Source organism: Crocodylus siamensis, chromosome 1 (genome assembly GCF_052110815.1).
Source record: "Crocodylus siamensis isolate JL-2025a chromosome 1, ASM5211081v1, whole genome shotgun sequence".
Classification (NCBI taxonomy): domain Eukaryota; kingdom Metazoa; phylum Chordata; order Crocodylia; family Crocodylidae; genus Crocodylus; species Crocodylus siamensis.
The window spans coordinates 44,906,262-44,930,474 of NC_143395.1; positions in this window are offsets into that span (position 1 = coordinate 44,906,262).

Here is a 24,213-nt window from a genome sequence, read left to right on the forward strand (position 1 = left end):
CCTCTGGCTGAAGGCCTGGGAGAACAGGGTGGGCATCCTACAAGAGGTGGCTGAGAGGTGACTAAAAAAGACACTGCCTTTCCACTCCAGCCACCAATTAGGCTAGTCAGCTGGAGCCATCAGGGTCATAGTTTCATAATGCTTAGGGTTGGAAGGGACCTAAACAGATCATCAGGTCCAACCCTCTGTCCCTGGCAGAAACAAGTGCCGGGGTCATAACATCCCAGCCAAATATCTGTCCATCCTCCTCTTGAAGACCCCCAATGTAGAAGAGAGCACCACCTCCCTTGGGAGCCCATTCCAGAGCCTGGCAGCCCTAACTATAAAGTAATGTCTTCTGATATCCAGCTTGAACTTTCTCTCTAACAATTTGTGGCCATTATTCTCAGTAACCCCAGATGGTGCCCGGGGGAACAGAGCCTCACCGAATTCATGCTGGTCCCCCCTGGTGAGTTTTTAAACAGCACCAGATCCCCTCTCTGCCTTCTCTTGTAGAGGCTGGATAGATTCAGGCCCTCTCATTGTAGGGCCTGACCCACTGCCCCTTAACCATGTGAGTGGCCCTCCTCTGGACCCTCTCAATGCTAGCCACATCCCTTTTGAAGTGCAGCACCCATAACTGGATGCAATACTCCAACTGTGGCCTGACCAATGCCGCATAGAGGGAAAGGATCACCTCCCTGGACCTGTTTGTGATGCATCTGTAGGTGCATGACAAGTTGCGGTTAGCCTTACTGACCACTTTCTCACATTAGCAGCTCATGTTTATCCTGGAGTTAACAATGACTTCATGATCTCTTTCTGCCACTGTGTAGACAAGAAGCATGTTCTCCAGCCTATAGGTGTGTTGCTGGTTCCTTCTCCCTTGATGCAGTACCCTGCACTTGTCTGTGTTGAATTCCATCCTATTCTCATTTGCCCACCTCTGTAACCTGTCTAGATCTAGCTGGATTCTGTCCCTCCCCACCAGCATGCCCACCTCACCCCACATCTTGGTGTCATCAGTGAATTTGGACAACGTGCTTTCCACACCCACATCCAGATCACTGATAAAGATGTTGAACAGTACAGGCCTCAGGACAGAGCCCTGGGAGACTCCACTGCCCACATCCCTCCAGATTGAAAACGACCCATCCACCACCACTCTCTGGATGTGACCATCTAGCCAATTTACCAACCATCCAACTCTGTAGGCATCAATGCCACAGTGACCTAGTTTTTCTGAGAGAATGTGGTGGGAAACAGTGTTAAAGGCCTTCTTAAAGTTCAGGAAGACAACATCCAAGAATACCATGGGATCCCCCCATCCTAAAGGAAGGAGAGCACATGGCACCTCCAGAGACCCTTCCTGCAGCTGTGGATGTTGAGGGTTCTGATCTTAAATGACCTCATGGCTGGGGAGATGGAGTAGACTGTTCAGCAGGGTCCTCGTGCATCTCAACACCCAGTGTGGGGCCCACCAGCATGTGTAGTGCCCTCCCATACATATAGAAGGTGTCTATCAAGCTGTGGGCCTGCCTATAGATCCAGGCATTGCAGCTTTTGGGCCCCTTGCCACCTCACCAGTGCCCTTGCAGTGGCAAGGATGCTGTCAAAATCTCCCCAGTGGTAGCTATACCTTGCTGGTGAACCAGTGGGTGGTGTCACAGTCAAGAAATGCAAGTAGCTCATCCCTGGGGACTGCTGGAACTGAGAGGTCTGCAGGCTCCATGGAGCCTACTGGTTCTCAGGAATTCTCATCCTGGTCCTGGGGCTAGCAGGCTCCTTAGGCACCATCTGAACCCCCTGGTCCACTACAACCCTGGACTCTGGTTGGGATGGGGAGAGGTCTGCAGACCCTTGGGAGAGAGGTGGGGTTCCTTGACAAGATGATGGGGTAGAGATGGAGTTCCAGGGTGTCTGTGCAGGGTGCCCAAAAAGATTGTCTTGTTGATTAGGGGACTCAACCCTGACACCCTCTGGTGTGGGACCATGAGGCAGGCTGGAGGTGAGTTTTTTCTGGGAGTGGGAGGGAAGAGACCCATCAGGCAATGCAGTGGCTTTGGTATCTGCCTCAAGGTCCTGGGAAAGGGGACCTCCCTTCCCAGGGCTCACTGGGGTGAGTCCCAGGGCCCCTGTCTCCCCCAGATCATCATCAGAGGAGGGTTTAATCTTCCCTGGGGGTGGGGTGTCAGGACCAGCTCGGGAGGCCCCCAGAAGCTGAGCCTCTCCTTCTCCCCATGTCATGGTCTTGGGAGGGTGGGTGGTGTCCTCTATGTCAGAGGACTCCAGCTGTGCCTGGGTCCTTCTCTTGGCTTTGCACCTGAACAAGACCTGCACTCAGCCATGGGGAAGTCCTCAGGTGGACAGGCTCCACTAGAAGGTGAGGGTTGGAGCAGAGGGAAATTACAGTGGAGGCATGGCTGAGGGTGGAGGGTGCCCTCTCCCTCTTCTCCCCCAGCTGCTGCCCCCTCCCTGGGACTCTGCCATACTTGGTTGCAGGGTGGGGTCCCTTGGGTTCACAGGGGGGGCAGGTAGTGGTGGCTAGGGTGCCGGGGGGCCCAAATGGGGATGGAGACTGGTGGTAGGTTCCCTTTTGTCAGTGGAACCTGCAGATGCCCTCCCCACCTGACCCATGGGGCACTCATGATGCAAGTACCCTAGGGTATGGCACTGGAAGCACTGCAGGTCCCCCAGCAAATAGAAAATCCTCACCAGGGCTCCCTGATAAGGAATTATGAGGCTTCCCTCGGCCTCCAGCTGCACTCCCAATGCCAGCTGGATCATGACCTGATAATGGAATGAGCGCACGTGACAGGGGCCAGGGTCTTGGCACCCCAGTAAGAGGGCCACCACCAGGGAGATAACTCTCCCCAAGGTTTGGAAATGGGAGATCATGGCCCAATTGGGGACATAAGGTGGGACAGAGCTGAGGACCACTCTGGTCCCCAGCTCTTCTAGGGACTTGAGGGGGACATACTTGTCCTCCACTACAATCCCCCTTTCCACCACCTTTTGTGCAGCAGCCTCCGATGTGAGGAAAAAGGCCCCCTTCCCATGAAAGCAGGAGGTCACCATGATCTTGGGAGCCCCCACTACCCAAGTCAGGGCCTCCACCCAGGCCTCAAAATGCAAGATCTCTCACTTGGGCAGTTGGCACTTCACCCCATGCCTACAGGTGAGTGTCGGAAAGGGGACCCCATTGCCGGAGCTGTAAGGGCCAGTAGTAGAGGGTTCAGGACCTACAGCTGTGGGTCACCCTGCAGCTGCCTGTACATAGCTGTGGTTTCCCCCGCTGGGAGGCTGCATTGGTGGGGCTGGGTCTAAGGTCAGAGACAGGCTGAGTGGGTGTGCCAGTTGGTGTGGTGCACCTAGTCTCCTCAGGTGCTGGTGGTCTAGGCTTGGGGGCGGGACCCTTTCCCTTCTCACCCCCAGCTGTAGAACCCTTCCCACTGCCCTTTCCTCTGGCCTCTTATGGTGGGGAAGAGGGCTTGGGAACTCCTCTGGGAGGGTCCTGGCCAGGGGAGAGCCCTGGCACTGCTTGCTCCCTGCTGGAGTCTCACTTGACCCCACAGCAGAGGTCTAAGTCTCCTCTACCCCTGGAGGAGGTAGTTTGGACTCTGCCTCCAGGGTGGGGGCTGCAGGGGCATGCATCCCCTTGAGGGCTTGGCTGGGATCTGCCCCCATAGTCGGGGCTGCAGGAAGTTTGGTGGAGCAATCTTCCTCCCCAGAAGGTTTCTGCCCTGCCATTGCTTCACATCAGGGAGGGGAAACCAAAAAAGAAACCCCAAAATGTACAGTGGGCCTGGTGAAACTAATAGAGGCAGGCTGGGGTTGTGGGGAAAATATGGGGGAAGGGGAAGGGGAAGGCAGCTGAAGCTCACTGAGCTACATCCCCACAGGAAAAAATCTGGGAGGGCTATGCTTGGGGAATGTGGGGGAGGGGGAACACATACACACACATAAGGGCTGGGGAGACTTGAGCTGGCTTACTCAGCCACACAACAAACATGAGGGCAGGGGAAGTGGACCACTGGACTTAAAACACACAGGGAAGGTTGCTGAGACCAGCAGTATAAAAAACTGCCCTGTCCTGGACCCATCAGTACAAAAAGCTGCCCTGGAAAGTAGCTCGGGGCTACTCGCTCTCAGGAGCTTCTGGGGCCCAGCCAATTGGTACCTGGGGACACTACCCCTTGTGCCAGGTGGACTGTTGAAGCAGGCCTGAGAGTTCCCTGCACCCTTTACCCACTGCAGCAATCTGGCAGTAGGAGCTGCTGCCTGGCTGTGATCTGCTGCACACCTGCCAGATCCAGATGAAGCATCTGCCCCTTTGAGCCAGCTGTCAGTGGGCTGTAGCTGCAGAGTTGGCCTTTGTGTGGTACTACTGCCATGTGTGTATCTACCCGGCCATCTGCAAAGCTATGGCCCAGAAGATGTTCCGGGTGTGGTGGCCTGCTTTAAACTGTCAAAGCATGTCCTCCGGTCCCCATTTGGTCTGGAGGGCAGCCACAGCCAGCTGGGTCCAAGGTGCCAGCTCTGAGCAGGCAGGGTCCTGCCACTGGCCTCCCTAGCAGGAATTCTGGTGTTCCCTATTGGAAAACTGAACAATCCCTGATTAAAAAAAAAATCCCAAAATCACTCTCTAAAATACCCACAAATCCATGTTCCTCTACAATTAAAACAAAAGACCACTATAAAGAGAGAGAGAGAGAGTGAGACAGAGAGACAGCGATCAGTTAGACAATATTTTATTGATATGTCTACAGTGTTAAAATAATTTGGAAGACTACCAGTGTCTCTGTCATAATAATAAAGGCAACTCTAAATACAAGTTTCATGAATACATGAAAATATATTTTGCTGCCTTCGCACAGGGGCTACAGCCCCCACCAGGGGTAACAGCCCACCACAGGGGTGCAGCCCCCCACTACATATAACAGCCCCCCAACAGGAGCCAAATGGCCCCCTTAGGGGCTACCACCTGCCCTGCAGGGCCCACATGCCCCACCCCAGCTCCCCAATTGCTGCCCCACCTGGCTTCACCCCCACCAGCTCCTGCAGCCCCCTGATGGCTGCCCTACCCAGCTCCACCCCCCCACTCCCCAGACCCCCCCAATGACTGCCCCACCCAACTCCATCCCCCACTTACACCCCCAAATCCCAGACCCCCACCAACTCCAGGCAATGGCACTTTAAAAAAAGAAAAAAGAAAAAGATAAAAAACCTCTACTTACCCTGGCAGAGCCCCCCCAGGCAGCACAGGGCAGTGGGGGCAGCAGGGTCTGGGCTGGGGCTGTCACCCTGTCTCACATTGTGCAGGTGGGACCCCAGTGACCTAGACGGCAGCTGGAACTGCCGGTAAGTGCCCGGGATTTTGTTTGTTTGTTTTTTATTGTGGGGATGCTGGGGGGAGGCAGGGATCAGGGGCCTCAGGGGGCTTTGGGTGGATGGGGCTAAGCAGGGCAAGGATTGGGAGAGTCTGGGGGGCAGGCAGAGGATGAGGCCAGGCAGAGAAGGGATCAGGGGGCCCTGGGGGGCAGACAGGGGATGAGGTGAGGCAGGGTGGGGATTGGGGACCTCAGGGGTCAGGCAGGGGGTGGGGCTGGGCAGATCAGGGATTGGGGGGCTGGGGGAGTGGGGGGGGCCAGCAGAGTCCCCCTCATAGTCCCTTCTCCACCCCCCAACCCCTTACTTACTGGAGCCCTACTGCTGGCATGCTGCCTGCCCACCCCCAATGGGTAGGCAGCATGCTTCAGCACCAGGGTGAGGACTAACCACAGAGCAAACAAAATATCTTTGTGGAGGACCCAGCCTCCGGTTGCCTCAGACTGTGCCCTCCCCCGCTTAGTTTAGTTCTGTTTTTTTTTTACCCCTGGATATCTAGAGGTCTAATTTTGCTCCCACACTGTAAACTTGCAGTGGGGGGAATCTTCTCCTGTTCCTGCACATGCCTCTTGCAATATCTCAAAGGGGTTTGGGACAAGAGGCACGTGCAGGTTTGTCTGGATGTGCCCAAAAAGTCCCTTCCTACTTTTCTATTATTCTTCCCCCCTCCCAGCAAAAGGGATAATTTTAAGAGTTCATGTGATTGTACGGTTCTGTTGTATACTGAATGTCTGACAATGTCATTCTTGTTAAACCAAATTGAGACTAATGCATTTGATGATGGTTTTCATGTGTATTATATATGATTATTTATTCCATGAAAAAATATGAATAAAAGAGTCAGTCTCAATAGTGATTCAACCTGTGTTAACTTGAAAAATGATTCTTTGTATTTTGGTAATAACTTCTTATAACACAGTGGCAAAATGGCAATGCAAAATAAATATCTTTTTTATTAAATGGGACCCTAATAACTTCAATCCCATCCAAGTTTAATTAGAGATTGAGATTTCCATTCTCTAGAAAGGCCTTTTTGTAATTAAATCTGTTGAGGAACAAATTGTCTCTTTTTTTCATAGCAGGATTTTTTTCAGGTTTCTAAAAATAACAATCAAGTAAACTAATGTTTCCCGGAAGTTAAAGACCTGAACCCATTTGAGATGCTGCCTATTTGTTATTTATAAAGGACACTGCTATTCATCTATAGCTCTCACAACATTTCACAAAGATGGAAAATATCACTTCACGTTACTAATAGGAATCTGATGTAGCATTAAATAAGAACAGAACTTGGCTCACAAAATATATAGCGCCACAACTGTTTTCACATTTCTTTTGAGTGAACTTGATTATTTCTGATCTTGGTCTTGTCATCAAGTATTAAGAAGGGATAGTCTCTCCATGGCTAGAGGTAAAACAAACTTTTTTTTGTTTTTGGTAGGTTTTTGGAAACCTTCCTTAGGCAGGTTTTACCTACAGGTAACATCTGAAACTGTAGTGAGGTATATTTATTCATACATATTAATTCTGTATGTATTCAGGGATCACTGTAATGTAATAAGGAGCTACTATGCTATACTATAACACCTAAATAACCTTCAGGTATGCAATAAATTGTATGTTACTAACTCTACAGCAAAGGAACTACTACAAGTTTTTTGTGTGGGACAGTAAAAATATGCCCCTAGTGTAGTCTTTCTAAAAGTAGGATATATTTAAAAAATGAAAAGCAAAATTAATCAGTTTTTAAATTATCTGTGTTCCATGAACATCATATTTACTGGTATGTATTATATTTATATCTTCTAGTTTTTTATTAATTAAATTGCATAGCAGTTTTTCCATTATTTTGCCTTGGACAGAGTATTGTAATCTTCAGTTATCATCCAGTACTCAAGCACTTGCATGAGATCTGCTTTATCCCATGTTTGGTTCCAGAAGGCTGTGCATAAGAGCAAACATAGCTCCTGGACCAGACTCTTTGTCTGGACAGCTGTGATTTTAAAAGTAGAGTCCACAATATAATAGATGTTGAGTTAATCAGTTCTTAGTAGGGCTGTGCAAAGCTTCAGTTGCTGATTCAATTCAGCAGAGCTTCGGCCCGATTTGGTGGCCGAATCTCTGAATCCGAATCAAATCAGGAGACCCTTTAATCTCTCTGAATTAAATCAGAGCCTTTGGAATTGATTTGGAGAGATTCAGAAAGATTCAACTATTTGGACATAGACACAGCTTTAAATGATTTTTCTATATACATCAAGGTATCAGGTGGCTTGTGAATGCTGAGATGCTGGGGCAGATGGAGCATCCCACAGGAGCATAGCGGGGTCCCCAGTGCACTTGGCAGAAGACCTGGAAGTGAACCAGGTCCACTGGGAAGCGTGTGCCCCCCCATACCTCTCCAGCTTGGCAAATAGTGCCTCCTGGGCTTGAGGGGGCAATTGGGGTCACTATGTGGCTGATCTCCGAGCCGGGGGGCATGGGTGGGCCCCCCACATGCTCGGGCCCTGCCCCCAAGCCTGGATGACCAGCACCTGAGGAAACCAGGTGCACTACACCAGCCAGCACACCCACTCAGCCTGTCTCTGGCCCTAGCCCTGGCCTCACCAATGTCGCCCCCTGGGGTGGGGTGGGAACCGCAGCTATGCACAGACAGCTGCAAGGGGATTGAAAGCCAGGGGACCTGGACCACCGGCCCTTCCAGCTTGAGCAGTGAGGCCCCCTTTCCAGCACTTACCCACAGATATGGGGTGAAGTGTCAACTGCCCAAATGGGAGAATCTGCATTTTGAGACCTGGCTCAGGTAGTGGGGTCCCCCAAGATTGTGGAGACATCCTACTTTCATGGAAAGGGGGTCTTTTTCCTTGCCTTGGAGGCCACTGCACAAAAGGTGGTGGAGAGGAGCCTCGTGGTGGAGGGTGTGTACATCCCCCTCAAGCCTCTAGAGAAGCTGGGTACCAGGGTGGTCCTCAACTCCATCTCTCTCTATATCCCCAATTGGGCCTTGCTTCCTCAACTCCAAACCCTGGGGACAGTTATCTCCCCTGTGGTGGTCCTCTCACTGCGGTGCCAAGACCTTGGCCTCCGCTATGTGTACTCTTTCAGTCACTAGGTCATGATTCAGCTGGCAGTGGGAGCATGGCTGGAGGCTGAGAGGTGCCTGGTAATTCCTTATCAGGGAGCCCTGGTGAGCAGTTTCTATACACTGAGGGACCTGCAGTGCTTCCAGTGCCATGCCCCAGGGCACTTGCATCATGAGTGCCCCATGGGCCAGGTGGGGAGGAGATCTGCAGGTCCCACTAGAAAAAGGGGTGCCCCAACCACCAGTACTGCACCCCACTCAGGCCCCCCTGGTACCCCAGCCACAACTACGGGCCCTGCCCATGAGCTCAAGGGACCCTGTCCCCCCACCAAGTTTAGCAGAGTCCCAGCAAAGGTACTAGCAACCAGGGAGCAGGACCCCCCTGCCCCTTGTCATACTCCCATTGTGGCTGCCCTACACCCAATCCTCACCTTCTCTTGCTGGAGCCTGTCAACCTGAAGACCCATCCCATTCAGGAGAAGGGTGCATCAAGACTGCCCACTGTCAGGAGAGCTATGCGCCTTGGCCCTGGAGCCCTTCCTCATTCCCCTGCAGAAGAAAGTGGCAGGGCTGATGCTTCGGGAGCTGGCAATGCAGCTGGTCCTGTCAACATATGCTGATGACATGGTCCAGCGCTCAGGTGACCTGGTGCAGGTAGAGGCCTGCCAGGCATTGTATTTGATGAACCCCACTGCCTAGGTCAACTGGGCTTTGGCCTGGTAGTGGGTGATGGGTGACATGTGGGCTAACTCCCACCCATGCTTTGCAGGGTCTGCTGGAGCATGGGGCCTCTGCTATACCTGGGGGTCTATCTGTCCCCCACAGACCCCCTCCCCACTGGAGAACTGGCACCATATGGAGGCAAAGGTGGTGGACCCTGGGCTCCTGAGTTGTCTCTCTCTGCATGGGAGAGTGCTGGTGCTGAACCAGCTGGTTGTGTCCATGTTCTGGCACCACTTATATAACCTGTCTGTGCCCCCTGAGGTCCTGGTGGAACACCAGAGACAGGCATTGGAGTTTTTCTGGCTGGGATGGCACTGGGTTGCTGCAGAGGTCCTCCCCTTGTGGGAGGGTGGCCAGGGCCTGGTTTGCCTGCACAGCCAGGTCTTCGCATTCCACCTTCAAGTCCTGCAGTGATTGCTATTCAGTGCTGGCAGCAATACAGCATGGGACCACCTGAGGCATGCTTTCCTCTGCCACTTCTGGGGGATCCAATATGACTGGCAGCTCCTCAGCCTGCAGGGCTTCTCACTGCAGGACCTGCGAGGGCTGCCAGATTCCTACCAGGACCTCCTCCAGGCCTGGAGGCTGGTCTCTGCCTCAAGGTCCCCCACAACAGTTGCCCAGGGTTCCAACCTGCTCATTGAACCCCTCCTCTGGAACCCCCAGATGGAGGTGCTGATGGCAGAGGCACCCCAGTTGTGACAGAGGTTGATCGTGGCTGGTTTCATCCATACTGGGGACCTCCTGGACTACAATAGGCAGGAGTGGGTGGACCCCGTAATGCTGGCCCAGCACATGGGTCTACCCATGACATGTACAACCTGCCATCTGGTCCAGCAAGTGAAATCTGTCCTACCTCCCAGTGCCCTTGCCTTTGTTGACCAGGTCCTGCATGGCAGCAATCCCTGCCCCCACTCTCATGTCCTCCAGCCCACCAGGGAACTCTAAATACATGTTTCATGAATACATATTTTTCTGCCCCCCAACAAGGGCCACAGCCTCCCCATAGGGGCTATGGCCCTGCTTAGAGGCTGTGATCCCCCCACAGGGGTTACAGCACCCCAACAGGAGCTATGCCCCCACTCAGGGGTAACAGCCCCACCATAGAGGCTACAGCACCCCACCACAGGTAAAAGCCCTCCTACAGCGATAACAGCCCCCTCACTAGGGGCCAAATGGTCCCCACAGGAGCTATCACCCCCCTGCAGGGCCTCCTGATTGCTGCCCCACCTGTCCTCATTCCCCAATGGCTGCCCTGCCCAGCCCCCCCACTTCCCCTAACCCATCCCCATGGCTGCCCCCCCAACTCCAGGCACTGGCACTTTAAAAAAAAAAAAAAGAGAAAAAAAAGGAGGAAAAAGGCTCTATTCACCAAACAGGGGCCATGGGGACTCCACGGTCTCCTGGCAAAGCCCCCCTGGGCAGCACAGAGCAGTGGATGGCATCAGAGCCTGGGCTGGGGCTGCTGGGGCTGTCACCCTGCCCTGCAATATGTGGGTGGGTCCCCAGTGACCCAGACAGTAGCTCAAACTGCCAGTAAGTGCCGGGGGGTGGCTGGGGGTTTTTTTATTGTGGGAAGCTAGGGCGGGACATAGGGATTGGGGGCCTCAGGGGGCTGGGGAGGATGAAGCCAGGCAGGGAAGGGATTGGGAGGGCCTAGGGGGCAGGCAGGGGGGCCGGGGGGAAGTGATTGGGGGAGATCGGGGCAGGCAGGGGGTGGGGGTGGGGCTGGGCAGGGCAGGAATTAGGGGGGCTGGGGGAGTGGGTGAGGCCATAAGGATTCCCCCCTTACTGGTACTGGAGCCTTGATGCTGGCTGCCGTCCATGGGCAGGCTGCATGGTTCAGCCCTAGGGCGAGGGCCAGCCACAGAGATGCTCCTAACCTGTGGGTGAATACTGGAAAGGGGGCCCTGTTGCCTGAGCTGGAAGGGCTGGCGGTGGACATGCCCTTAGGCACAAAGTATCAGGGGTTACTAAAAAATGTCACCTAGGGTTGATGTAAACTCTTTAATATGATGATAATATGGTCCCTATCCCTTCTTCCCCACAATGGTCACTTATTCATTTTGCCTTTCTCTGTACACTTTCCCTGTTCTCTATTTATTCTTCTTATATATCATTTCCTTTACTGGAGATTTGGAACTATGAATATCCACCCTACATGCTCTTTGTAGACATATAGCCCTTATGCTCTTCCCATAACATCATGCCATCCATACAATGTCTTCTATGAGGAATTTTGTTTTCAGTGCCCATACACAGATGTTACAAGAAATTTTCAAAAAGGCCCCAGCCAAAAAAGCACCTGCTGATTAAATTAAATATATGTACAGCACAATGGTCAAAGCAAGCATAGTACACATATATTCTTTAACAACAGAAAAAACAAATGTCCTGCAGTTCCATATAAATCATTGCATGAATGGTTCCTTCTTTTACACAGTTATCATGCCAACTGAGAGACAGTATTATCTGAAATAAATAATCAATGAAATTGACAAGAAAGAATGGTGCAGAAGTACACTACTAAAGGCCAAAAGATTAACAGCATTTCAAACCTTGAGAGCTTTTAGATAGATTTGTCCCATTTAGGAGTCAAAGACTTTATATTTCTACTATCTAATTTTAGAAGCATGATTCAATAAGCATCAAATTGAATGAATGAAGCTTATCCCATATAGCTTGATGCTTAGATGAATCACTCCATCACCTTCCCAGCTCTGCTCTTTCTCTAATTTTTAAGCAAGCAATTCAGACAAGACAACTGTAGTGTTTCAGTTATGCCTGAGGAGCATATGCCTTATTAGCATCCTTAAGGTGACAGCTCTTTATGTTACATGTTATATTATACATCCCCCTAGGGAATATATGAAACAGAGACTATGAGGAAAGAAATCATCAAAAAAATTTAGGTGATCTGGAGTCAATAAAGTTTTAGAAGGGAACAAGAAAGAGAGTGAGGAATATGGGGAATTAAATTGTATGTAGTAGTCCAAGAAGAAAGTGGTAGATTGGAAGGTGTCTGTTGGTTGCCTTATCTCCACAGGCATCAAATTAAAGTTCTATACCATATCTATTTGTGCTGTTCAGTCCGTAAATTTACCATCTCATTTCTACAAATTAAGGACCAGCCACTTTCAGAATAATTTAGGTTGTGACGTTTGATGTATATACTCTTTCCTTCTATTTATACTTTTTAGACAGTTTTTAAAAATAATTCAGTGGTATGGGACCTGTGCAATTTATGTTCGTAGTAACATCTGTAATGATTTTTGGACACTTGCCAGAGTGCCAGCAGTTTGGCTCTTTTGCTTAATTAGAGAATTATTTTTAATAATTACTGCTTATGGGCTAATAGTTCTGAGGGCAGCTGTTCTCTACCAGTTGAGTTGGTCACTCAGGATTTTGCTACAGGGAAAAAAATGGCTTCTTTGCAAGCTGCATTAGCCCTGAGGTTAACCTACAGAAATGTCATCCTGTAAAATGGAAAGGATTTATACTTTTATTCCTGTGTTATATAGTTATCTGCTGGGATTTTTTAAGAACTATTGATAAACAAATATCTTTCTTTCACATTTTAAAGTTCATATTTTGGTTTCTCTCCTCACATTAGTAGTTAATTAAGTAGGGTCATAGCGCAGTGAAATTTCAGTGTCCAAGAAGCAAGGCTTTTTGTGGTATCTTGTTGGGAGAACTTTTGGACAAGCTTATGGGAGCAGCAATCAGCAGCCGGGGGGCAGGCAGGGCTAGGGTCAGGGGCTGGGCAGTGGGCAGCATGAATGTGACTGCCTGGGCCAAAACAGTGTCCAGCACCCAGCAGTCATTGTCTGTGGCCTGCGCTGCCTGGCCCAGCACTGTCTACAGCAGATGGAGCCGCTCGCACTCCAGGGCCAGGAGCTCTGCCCAGAACTCACTGTCCTCCTAGTCCCATGCATTCTTGCAGGTGATGTCCTCCACTCACCAGGCCTATGAGTCCTCCAGTTGGGCCTCTGATGCCATCATCAGCTGCTGCAGGAGGATGGTGCATTCCTGCATCCACTTCTAGCACAGCCAGTGCTTCCTCAGGGACCCCGATGTGTGTGGTGACAACCCTGAGGCCACATCCTGGCTGCCAAGGGTGGCCTCTCCCCCACGTGCAGCTGCAGGACCTGCAGAGCAGTGAGACAGAAACTGTTTGTGAGAGTTTGCAACATTTCTAATATAAAATGCTCTGTACCAGGGACTATGCACTGCCCGGCCTCAGGTCAGGGGTCAGGCATGCATGGGTGCCTAGGCACCATGATAAGTTGGACAGAGACCATGGTAAGCAGGCAGCTGCCAGCTGAGCCCTTTGTTCCCCAGGGTTGGTGGGCCACTGGGTGCTGACTTTAGGCAGCCTGCCTCCCTTGCCCCATTCCCAGTCTGGCACAGGCCAGACTCCTGGCAGCATCTGCTGCTATTGCTCCAGACCCCAATCTCCCCTACCTCCTCCTGCAGGCCAGCTACTCTCCTGTGCTGCCATCCATGGAGCTGGGGGCACCAGCACCTAGGCTCAGCAGGGGAGCACGCGATTCACAGACAACTTGGATGAGGAGCTGCCCATGGCCCCACCCTTCCTGCAGGGGCCTCTCTGGTGATGCACCCTGAAGCCAGATCCTCCAGTGTGCTGGAGCTGCACCCTGAGTATGCCCCTGCTGTGCATGTCATGGGCAATGCATAAGAAGCTGTTTGTGCAGACAGAAGGGTGCCCACTCAGTACACCCTTCTGCTTCTGAAGGCCATGTTTCTCTTGGTACACCTGCACACCTGGCATGGAACCCTGAGCTATGACAGCATGGGGGGGAAGCCCAAGCTGCCCCACAATCTCTGCCACCACATGGAGGGCTACCTGTGCCTGCGCTACACATCCCTGCCCCCCACCCCCACAGCTGAGGAGGACATCACCACCAGCATCAACACATTGTTTAGCAAGTGAGAGGCTCATGCCCACCTAGCTGTGTGGGCATGGGTTGCTCAATAAAGTTCTGTACTGTCTCCTGCCTCCCTCCTCCTGGGACCAGGGGAGTGTGGGAGAGCAGGGAAGACCTTACCATGTGGCTGGGGCTAATGTGGCCGGTGGCTCTGCTTCATCCTTGCTGTTGGTGAGGGAATGTAGCTACAGATGGTGTCCTCTGATGGCAGGGCACAGAATGCAGGCTCCCAGCTAGGACCCCCCCCCCACCTTCCTGCCCCCCAGGGAGGAGCTGGTGCTGTGGGCAGCTGGTGGTGTCATAGCCAGCTGCACCTCATAGCTGCCCCTGTGCCTGCAGAGCTGACAAGGCAGGCACTGGCCAGGGCTCCCAGAGCTTCTGATGGAGACTGCGTCCAGGAGCTCAGTGGGACAGGGCTCTGGACACTTGAGGGCCCTCCTCTGGTAATGTGTCACCAGAGGTGGCAGGCTGGGTGGGGGACTCAGGAAGGACACCCAGGCTGCTGTAGACAGCATGGCTGTGGCCTGGGTCTCAGTGTGCAAGGATTATTGCCAGTTGCTGCATAAAAGGCATGGACTTACAGGCACTGCTAGACCAATGATTATAGTTGGTCATGGAAGGCCACTGTGCCCACAAGGCACTGCTGCACTGACTGCTCATGTCCACATTCCCACATCCAGCTTAACAGGGCCTCATAGAAGTGGATGTTGGCATGCCCACCCTACTCAAACTGGTGCTGCACCTCTGCCTCACCCCACACTGCCATAAGGTCACCAATATCCTCCTTGGCCCGGCTGGGGCCCCAGGTAGAAGACATGGGCATGGATTTTCACATAGGCATGTGTGTGGGTGAGAACAAGGTTATTGTGGGTCCCATTCAGGCACTCTGAGCTCCTGCACAGCAGTCCCTGTCCTGCTAAGCCTGGGCAGCACAGGGACACAGTACAGGACTCACAGCCATGTAGCACAGGCATGTCTCACAGCACCTGCAGGTGCAAGGCAGGCTGCTGGGGTAGGCTGTGGGCAGATGGTGCTGGCCCTGCTGGTCAGAAGCAGCCTGAAGGCCGGTGGGCTGACAAGCATGCCCAGAGGCTGCAGTAGCCTGCAGCACCCTGCTGGCCTGAATGGTGCTCTCCTAGCAACTGCTCAGCACTGCACTGCTAGGCAGTGGCACTGGAGTGCAGACAGGCTGGCAGAGTTAGGCTGCAGCCTACCCGAGGGACACAGAGCCTGGAGTGCCCTCAGGCTCCCTTCTGGTGTGCCCCAGGGCTGAAAATGCCTGCAGACTTTTAAAGCCTGAGGCAAGGACTGCCATAGAGTCAGCCCAGCCCTGGGGCAGGAGAGGCTCCTATCATAGGGTGCCGATACACATGCTCTAACCAGTTCTAATTAGAACATGTCTGAGCAGACTCATTTAATCACGTTTCCTGGAGCATTCTAATTAAAATGCTCCAGCTTGTCTCATGTGTATTAAGCATCCTGCATTTGAAAATGGCCACAGGGTTGGCTTTAACTAAAACACATTTAATGCGCTTAAGTTCAAGCACCCCCACAGACATTTTCAAATGTGAGATGCTTAATACACGTGATGTATTAAGTATACGGCTGCTTTTAGGGAGCCGCTCTAATTAAAACGCTTCCCCTGCCCCCCCATATCTTTTCTTTGGGGGAAGGGGGGCAAAACTGGACACAGTTCTCCAGATGTGACCTCATCAGTGCTGAATAGAGGGGAGAAATGACTTCTCTCAGTCTGCCTGGCAATGCTACTATTAATGCAGCCCAGTATGCCATTAGCCTTCATTGCAACAAGGGCAAGGGCAAGTGTTGGGTCATATTCAGTTTCTTTTCCACTGTAACCACCAGGTCCTTTTCTTCAGAGCTGCTGTTTAGCCAGTCAGTTCCCAGCTTGCACCTCAGCTTGTGCATGGGATTGTTCCATCCTAAGTGTAGGACTCTGCACTTGTCTTTATTCAACCTCATGAGATTTCTTGAGGTCCAATACTCCAATTTGGCTATGTCTCTCTTAATCCTAGTCCTACCCTCCTGCATATCTACTACTTCCCCCAGTTTAGTGTCATCTGCAAACTTGTTAAGAGTACGCTCCATCCCTTCTTCCAAGTTGTTGCTCATTTCTGAGGTTCTAATCATTATACTATTTATCTAAAAGATGGGCACAGAAATCATGGTTATAAATGAAAGTTGCTTTGTGCTGAAGTCAATCCTCACAGTCTGTGTTAGATATCCCTTCAAGCATACCTGCAAGATCATTCATCTGAAATATACTAGACAAATAACCTTTAAGGAATGGATTGTTTTAGTGTCAATTTCATGTTTTTGTGTTAATTTTTGTATTAATATCATATACAACTTTACATTTATGTCTATGATGATGGAAATTTGAACTTTCCTGTTTAATCAACTGCTTATTTCACCTATATCTTGGTGCACATAAATTTGGGTCTTGAAATTAACAGAGTATTTAAATGTATGCTTAAAGACAAGCATGTGCATATGCATACACTGTATTTAAGAAGGGCAGATAATAACATGAATGTATCCCTATTGAGGAACTGGGAAATAAGTATATGGTTAAAATCACTTATGTTGTCTTTCTAGACCCATATAACTTTTCAAATAGAGTTAGACTCAAAGTAGCTACAGGTAGACATTTAAGTGTTTTGCTGAATCTGAGTATTACTTATAGCTGTCTGTATAAAGTGATCAGGAAGGGAATCCCATCATCTTTCACCTTGAATGGTAGAGGGAACTGAGATGAGATTATGCAGGCTTTCTACCTACTGGGAGAGGAAATAAAATAATCAGAGTAAATGGTTCAGTTTTGTCATGCACCAGTTACCCCTGCTAAAAAAAGAATCTAGGTCTCACTCAGAAAAATAGAGCAAGTTCTTTAAACAAAACAATTTCCCTATATAATAAGTAGTTCAGCACATTACAAAAAAGAACTGCTGATGCCAAATATAGCAATGATAGCTTCTCTTATCAAGAAATCTTCACAGATATCAAAACTTTACTAAACAAATTATTCCAACTAAGCACTTCTGTAGCTCAATCAATGCTTTATCATGACAAATAGCTTGATCTGCCTCCAGTGAAGTACAAAAAGTAGGGTCACAAACTATGAGTGATTTCAAGATCTTGCAACTGACTGAGAACAAATTACTAGAATGTGAATACAGATAGAATGCTAGATCCATAGAACAAGTTACCTGATGTGCAACTGCTTCAAAGGGGACTAAGTAAACAATAAAGGCATATTTGAAAATAAAGGACAAAAAAAATGCCTGAAGATGGGTAAATTAATTTTAAGGCTCATCTCTTTACATTCAAGTCTCTGTTGTATCATAACTTCTCTCTCTCTAGTCTGCTTACGCTGCCTGTTTTACTGCTTCTTTTAAACACAAATGCATAGCACAATAAACTATAAACTAGAAAAATTATGTACTGTTGACATGTTTATTTTAACATAATTGGCCTTTAAGTTTCACAGACTTTTTCAATTTATTACTTGTTAGGATGGCAACCCCTTAATACCTTTGTCTTCATGTCTATTTGTCAAGCAATTGGAAGTTTATGGCATTATCAAGCATAATCAATTTACTTATGATTAAGTCTGCACAGAAACTGAATTCAGAGCACCTATGCCTCTGCACAACATACTAAATTCTTCTCTAAACCTTTCAAGGACTAAAGATGCAAAAACCAGGCAGGACTTTGTAATGCTCACAATGGACCCATTCTGACATGGTTTCTGGGTCACTAAGTCTAAAATTAAATAAGTAGGAGAAACAGCCACACAAACCATTCTTAAAAGACTCTAGGCTATCAGAGTCCTCAGTGAGGCCAATTAAATAAAAGAAAATGCAAGTTTCTGAATTAAACTAATTTAAAATATGGCATTGAGATACAAATTTTTTTTTCTTCAAATGGTAAAATACATCAGATACTTTAAATTGCCATTTCTCAAATACCTTACCTGACCTCCCTTCTTAGCTTACAAAATCTCATCTTTTGGCAGAAGAATTCTTTGGCAAAATAATGAACTTTAGATAGGGTTCAGCAGGATGTAATTTGGGTGGGGTATGCTTCCAAAAAAATCAAAACGTGCATTTTATCTTTAGCCATGGAGAGACTATCCCTTCTTAATCCTTGATGAAGAGACCTAGATGAAAAAAGTTCATGCTCACAAAAAATGGAAATATAGTTGTGAAGCTATATATTTTGTGAGCCAAGTTCAGTTCTGATTTAATGCTACATCAGATTCCTATTTGTAATGTGGACAAGTGATATTTTCTATCTTTGTGAAATGTTGTGAGAGCTATGGAAGACAAGCAGTGTCCTTTATAAATGACAAATAGGCAAAATTTCATATGGGTTAAGGACTTTAACTTCCAGGAAACATTAGTCTATTTGACTGTTATTTTTAGAAAGAAGAAAAAAAATCCTGCTATGAAAAAGAGAAACAATTTCTTCTTCAAATAGATTTAATTACAGAAAGGCCTTTTTAGAGAATGGAAATCTCAATCTCTAATTAAACTTGGGTGAGATTGAAATTCTTAGGGTCCTAAATAATTAAATACAGATATTCATTTTGTACTGCCATTTTGCAATTGAGTTATAACAAGTTATCACCAAAATACAATAAGAATATTTTTTGAAGCTTACACAGATTGGCTCACTGTTAAGACTGGATCTTTTTCATATTTTTCCTGGACTAAATAATCAAATATTATATACATGAAAACTGTCATCAAATGTACCTGTTATTCGTTTTTCCATCCTCAATTTGGTTCAGAAAATGATATTGCCAGACATTCAGTATACTACAGATTACTACAATTGAATGAACTTAAAATTATCTCTTTTCCCAGCGGTGGGAGGCAGAAATCACAGGGTGCCTATACACATGTTCCAACCAGTTCTAATTAGAACAGGTCAGAGCACACTCATTTAATCAAGTCTAGTGAAGCATTAAATGCTCCAGCATGTCTCATGTGTATTAACCATCCTGTATTTGAAAATGGCCACAGAGTTGCTTTAACTAAAATGTGTTGAATGTGCTTTAGTTCAAGTGCCCCCATGGCCATTTTAAAATGCAGAATGCTTAATACATGTGGCACTGAGGCATTTTAGAGCTGCTGTCAGGGAGCTGCTTTAATTAAAATGCTGCCTGCCCACCCCACCATCCCAGAGCATCTGTATAGACATCAATAGAAAAGTAGGGTTGTATGGGACCTCTAGAGGTCAGCTAGCCCAAGCCCCTGCCTATCCAAAACATCCCAAACAAATCCTCATCTGACCTATTACTAAAACTACATAAGCAACCCTGTCACACAACCACAAAGTATGACCCCCTACCTGCCACAGGTAATACAGGGACAACAGTGGCCAATGTGTTCCTTCTTCAAGGTTGTTTAAAAATGTTCAAGAGATCCTAGGAAGAGGATCATGCACTTCACTACACAGAGGATAGCAAAATTCCCCACAATTCACACCATTCTGACCATGGAATACTATTCCTACAAAACCACAAATGTGGTAGTCAGTTGACCCTGAGTGGAGGGGAAGACCCATTAGCCAAGATCCTCAATTTAGTCCCAACAACCTGGCTGACTCAGGTCAAAATTCCTAGCCTTGGCTACACCCAGTATCCAAAGCTTCTGAGAAAAGTCAAATCTCCCCCTCAACGCTTCCCCTCCCCCCCCAACATGTGTAGCAACAGGAAGGGAAAATAATTCCTTCCTGGTACTTTACAGCAACTAGCAAAGTCCATAAGAACAGGAAATACTCACAATAGATAATATCCCTTCAGCTCTTTGAGGACTGATTTCATGTTCCCTCTTATACACGTTTTCTGCAAGCCATGATTGCCTGTTTCTTTCAATCTATCCTCATATGTCTTGCCTTCCAACCCCTTGATCATATTTGCCCACTTCTGGACACTCTCTAATTTTTCTATGTCTCTGTGCCCTTTTTTTTTAAAGCTCCAAAACTGTACACAACCCTCTAAATGAGGTAATCAGGTCCAGAGTAAAGAGGCACTATTATCTCTTTTATCTTGTACTTAATGTTCCTGTTGATGTAGCAAATTGCATTTACCTTTTGAGTGACTGCATCACACTGCAGAAACATAGTGGCTGCTTGCAGATGTAAAAAAACCAAAACAAAACATTAACAGTGCTTACTTTAAATTCCACATGCTCCTGCATTTGCCCAGAAGAGGCATCTCATTAGTTGAACCCAGCTCACCCAGTATCTGTATAAAGCTGGTGCTTTAGTGGAGCTTTTTTGGTGCTTTTTTCTAATAGCTGGTTGAATCTGCTGTAGATGAAAGCACCAAAAAGCCCCACTGAAACTTCTGTTCTATACAGATGCTGTAAAGTCAGATCAAACTAATGTGCTGCTTCTTCCAGTAAAGCATGGTTTGGGGGGTGGGGGTTTCCCCATGTCTCTCAACGTCCATCAAGTCTGTGAGCCATCAAGACTCCTAATTCCTTTGCTGTAGTGGTTCCACCCAGCCAGGTGTCACTCATCTTGTATTTGTGTTTTTGACTATTCTTCCCAAAGAGCAGCACCTAGCATTTGTCAAGATTAAACTTCATCCTGTTGGCTCTGTCACAACTTTTAGATATGCCAAGATCCTTCTGGATTAATGTTCCTGTCCTCCAGTATGTTCATAATCCTTTCCAATTTTATCTGCCAATTTGTTCAAGAAGCTCTCTATTGTAATGAGGCCAGAATGGAGCTCCAGACCTTGTCAGCCAAAATCAGGGAGACAAGGCAATTCATTACCTGAACAGGTGCCACCTGCAGCAAGCCCAGAGCAGTGCCCTGATCCAAGCTAGACTGAGGCAATCGGGACAGCCAATTCCCTGAAGCCACAAGCAACAGGTTTTACCTGCTCAAGCCTTTAAAAGCCAGGCCAGGCCTTCAGTATCCTTGTCTAAACAAAGGCATGTTTTGCTCCTGACCTTCCATGTCTTACATTGACTCCTGGCTTTAGTTCCTGCTCTAATTCTGGTAGGACCCTTGGCATCCCCTGATTCTGTTGTTCTGTCTTGATTCTGGTTTGATCTCTGGCTCTGGTGTTTGGCTTCTGATCCTGATTAAACCATAGCTTACCCTGTCTCCAGTTCCAGCTTCAGACCCCACCCTGTCTTGACTTTGGCTATGGCCCTTGATTCCAGTTCCAGTACCAGTACCAGACCCCTCCATAACCCCAGCTCCTCGGAACCAACCTGGATTTCACCTGTGCTTCTGGTGCCTAGTCACTAGGCCACATGGCACATGTCCTGACCCCTAACATCTATTCCAGCATCCAAGTCATTTAATAAATTTATAGACCACCACTGGGGCCAAGAAAGAAGTCTGTGGAACTCCACTCAAAGCCTCCTGACATTCTGATTTGACCTTGATGACCCTTGGGATGTCTTGTTGTCCAGGAGCTATTTAGACATCTCAAACTGTCAAAATAATTTTGTCACACAAGCATTATGTCATTTAACATGAGACCTATTTTCCAACATGAGTACTTAAGTATTTTTATATTTCAGATACTGAAGTTAACTTGATAAATATTATAGGTACTGAAAAAGTAAAGAAAGACTGAACAGTAATGAATCAACAACCTGTTTTAGAAAGGGTCTGGATAGATGAATGAAAACCACACTTATAGCTTATGTTCTAGATTTTTCAAATAGAAATTATATTTGAATGGAAAAAAATATGGTGCACTCACTTAGCCTTGAGTTCAGTAACTCACTTAAAATGTAGTCTGTAAGCCACAGACCCAAAGAAAATCATTCAATGTGTTCTTGTTTGGATTCGGTTTTCTAAATAGTGTAAATAAATATTTTTGGCTAAACTATGTCCTAAGTAGATGCAAGACATTCTGGTATGGCATCCACAACTTTAAAAAAAGACAAAAGGTAAGTCAGGATGGCACTTTAGAGGATAGCTGACTTTTTTTTTTAAAGCCAAGTGTGTTAAAGAACATGTTATTAGAATTTTTTTTAAATTTTTTAACATAAACACATAAATAGAAAATAGTAATATATCACCAGTAGTGGTAATTTCTTTTTTAAATTGCAGATCCTACAATTCCAAATATGGAGTTTCTATCCAGGTAAATAGGTAGGGTGTAAAAAAAATTCTGTCCATTTTTTTTCTGAGGTTTGAAGTCCATGTAGGGAGACAAGATGGTAGACTGGGGGAGACATGGCTAAATGTGTCTAAAACAATTCCTGAAGAAACAAAGGAAGGATATTATTCACTTACAAACTAGCTTAGCATGGCCTAGCTTGGTTTTTTTTATGTTCTCATTTTTTGTGTGTTTTCATTTGCTGTTATGCCAAGGCCACAAAAAAAAAGGCAGGACGGGCAAAAACGGTAAGTGTTCAGGGGTCACTGTCTAAAACTGATTCTCATGCAGTCCAAATTTAGTGATTTTTGTCCTCCATCCCTAGTCCTCCTTCAGAGTTTTGCTACCCTGTAAAACCGACAGAATCCAACCTCTTAGAAATTGAATTTTAAATAATCTACAATTGATGAAAAGCTGCCTGTACAGTTGTGTGAAATTTTGACACAACTAAATATACAATTACAATTGTCTATATTATTGTCAGCACTGAAGAAGAGGCACGTTCTCCAGAGACTGCCATTTTTATGGCTGAAGCTATTTCTTCCACTGAATGCTCAGCTGGAACAGAATAGCTCAGCCTGTTTCCCTGGGGAGGGGGAAGGGAAAGAGGAAAACACCCCAGAATGCTGGAGGACTGTGCTGTCCAAGAACATGTACAGGCATCTGCTGTCATGGTAGAAACTCTCCTGAGAGTGATTTAACCCTGGTTGTTCCCAGGTTATTTTTCTCATGGAGCAGGCATTTGTGCCCTGGGAGAAAAAAACTTTAAACAGCTGGATACTAGTGGCTTCTCTGGGAGAGCAGCAACTCTCCCAGGAGAAACTGAATGTCTGTATGTGGCCAAAAGTTTATAATTAGGGATCTATTTAAATCACGCTTTTGCATTTTTCAGGGAAAGCAGAAAATCCCCCGCTTTCCCTGAAGAGCAGGAAAATGCCCTTTCCACCTGAAATTTGCATGAAAACACCTGAAGGATGTGGGGAAAGAAAAAAAAATGCTTATTGGAGGTGAGCAGCAGGGAGCAAAGGAAACAATGGGAAATCTTCCCCTGCAGCACAGGACCCCCCCCAAAGTACAGGGTCTCCCAGCTAGGCTCAGTGATTGAGCCAATTAGCAAGCTAATTAGTCCAATCACTGGGCAGTGCAGTTGACCCAGATGATTTAAAGAGATAGTGCATGCAGCACAGTGAAGCTGGTTGTTGCACTTAAGATTAGGATGAATGGGAAGGCAGCCCACAAAATAAAGCACACTTCTGCCATGGATTGTGTGAAGCAGTACCCTGAAGGTACTCTTCATGCAGATGGTTTCAGGTCAGCAGGGCAGTGATGCTAAGCCAGTCTGGAGCCTTAGGGAACGTGGCTGTGCTCTGTGGGAAAGGGGAGATGGGAACAGCCTGTGCAGACCCAGAAGGGTTAAACTGAAGTGGTGGCAGCCACTGTGGGGAAGAGGGGGAAGGAATCAGGAGCCTGGTGCTCATTCTATACCAGTCATCTGTCCCTCTTTGGTATTTATTTAGAAACATGTTCAGTGTGATTAATATATTCTGTGTCAACCCAGTCAAAAATGACTTAATTCCTCCAAGAAATATAACTTAATTGTATATCACAATCCAATTTAATTCAAATTATACATCTTATCTAAATCATTTAAGAATAATTAAAAATCTATGTAAATTGGTAGGTTCAGCGAAAATAGAACAACAGTAACCAGCAAGGTATCGTACTAAGAGTAAATGTATGTAATAGCCTCTTTTGAGAATCTATCAGAGGTTGAACTAAATTAAGTTCAACCTAGCTCTCAGAAACCTAGATATGTGTGTGTGTTCCTATAGTGTTCTGCCTTTTCAAGCTTCATGGAAGCCATTCTTATTGCCTTTCTGCTGAACATAAGGCAAGTCAGATTCAACTTACAAGCTACTGAGTTACTCCTTTCT